The following is a 2,122-nucleotide window of genomic DNA, read 5'->3' as shown; positions in this document are numbered from 1 at the left end:
CGCCCTCTCAAAGCATTTCAAAGGATGCTGGGCCTCATGGCGGCAGCATCGCCAGTGCTACAGTTGGGTCTGCTTCGTATTGCCCCTCTTCAGCGCTGGTTGAAACCACGGCTTCCATCCCATGCGTGGCGTCACGGACGCCTGCAGATCAGGGTGAGTCAGGCCTGTGTAACAGCCCTGGCCCCCTGGAAGAACTCCCGCTGGATGGAAAAGGGCGTGGCCATTGGGATGGTTTGCAGAAGGACAGTTGTCACGACAGACACCTCCAACTCAGGTCGGGGGGCGCTGTGTGAGGGCATACCGACTTTCGGCCACTGGTCGAAGGCGGAAAAAGGCTTCCACATCAACTGCCTGGAAATGCTAGCAGTATGTCGAGTCTGTCAGTTCTTCCTGCCAGTCCTAAAAGGACACCATGTGCTAATCCGATAGGACAACATGTCTGTGGTGTCCTACATAAATCGCCAGGGAGGCCTCTCCTCGAAGCGTCTCTTCACTCTGGTAGAGCGCTTCCTGGAATGGGCTCAACTCATCCTGCACTCGCTGAGAGCAGCGCATATACCGGGCAAATTGAACAAAGGAGCGGACATGCTATCAAGGAGCAATGTCCCCTCAGGGGAGTGGACGCTCCATCCGCAGACGGTTCAGAGGATCTGGGAGATCTTCGGCGAGGTCGAGGTGGACCTCTTCGCCTCAGAAAACAACTCTCACTGCCCAATTTATTTCTCAAAGACCAGGGACGCGTTGGCCCAGGATAGGCCCAACCTCCTTCTTTATGCTTTTCCCCAGATCGCTCTGATCCCACAGGAAATCAGGCGAGTAAGGGAACAAAAACACAAGGTTCTCCTGGTGGCCCCCCTTTGGATGAACCAGCTGTGGCTATCAGAGCTAACTCAGCTGTTGATAGTGCTAACTCCCCTTGACCTGGCCCACTAGACTAGAGGCATCGCCTCGTCTTGGGCATGGTCCAGTGGTGTGTCCATTGCGGATATTTGTGAGGTGGTCGGTTGGGCCTCGCCGTCCACATTCGCAAGGTTTTATAACCTGGAAGTCCCGGCCTTGCAGGCAAGGGTCCTTTACACTTGAAGTGACATGCGCTGCGTAAACCGATCTGGCAGAGAGCCCTTGGCCGTATCACGCTCACGCTCTCTGGCATTAGTTCACCTGTTAGCTCTCGACCCCTGGGTGTCGAAGTTACAGGAGTACTCTGGAACGATTAACCAGGCCGTGTGTGACTTCAGGAAGCTCAGCCCGTCTTAGCCTTGGGTTGTTGTTAACTTCTCTCGTGATTGTACTGTGTTCCCATATCGTCTAGCAAGACACAGTACGAGTGTAGTATCGAAAGGGAACGTACTCGGTTACTAACGTAACCTCGGTTCCCTGAGATATGGGAACGAGTACTGCGTTGCTATCCGTGCTATGTAGCTGCATGACTCAGTCGTTGCTTCAGTCAAAATAACCTGAGAATCCTGTGGCGAATGCCCGCTTATATAGCCAGATGCCCCGCCCATTCTGGCGGGCTTTGGCGGGCTTCGTCGCCATAGACTCGTGCAGCTCCGCTGCCTAGCCATTGGTTCATTTTTAATACACTGCACGAACCAATGGCCATGCAGTTTCACTGCGTGAATGAAAAAGGCTTCAGTTCAGGAGAAAAAAGGCTTTTTCCCATATGTGTCTAGCAAGACGCAGTACTCGTTCCCGTATCTCAGGGAACCGAGGTTACGTTAGCAACCGAGTACGTTCATTCTTCAATAAAGCAATTTATAGAGCACTTCGATGTGCCTTCCTGAGGGTGAGAATATCAAATGTCATGTGGCTTAAAAACATTATTATTGTTTTTTTTAAATGTCCTTTTATTTTAAACATTGTTATAGTTAATTTTTACAGTGAAGGAAAAATGCCATATTGCAAAATTGCACCATAGAGGGTTAATGTATTGCTTTTATTCAGTATGACCATCACAAATTTAACCATGAAGCATATCCAGACAGTATATGTGAGATTTTTAGTGAAACATCTGCATATCCTCTGTTGTTTTTATGACTGCATAAAACACTGATTCTTCAATCAGTAAAATTTAAATCCTGCAAAATCGCGTTACCTCTGGATAAAAAACATTACATCG

This window comes from Sinocyclocheilus rhinocerous, unplaced genomic scaffold, assembly GCF_001515625.1.
Source record: "Sinocyclocheilus rhinocerous isolate Xijiao unplaced genomic scaffold, SAMN03320098_v1.1 scaffold3864, whole genome shotgun sequence".
Classification (NCBI taxonomy): domain Eukaryota; kingdom Metazoa; phylum Chordata; class Actinopteri; order Cypriniformes; family Cyprinidae; genus Sinocyclocheilus; species Sinocyclocheilus rhinocerous.
The sequence above is the reverse complement of the archived record's forward strand: the minus strand, read 5'-3'. Positions refer to the sequence as shown.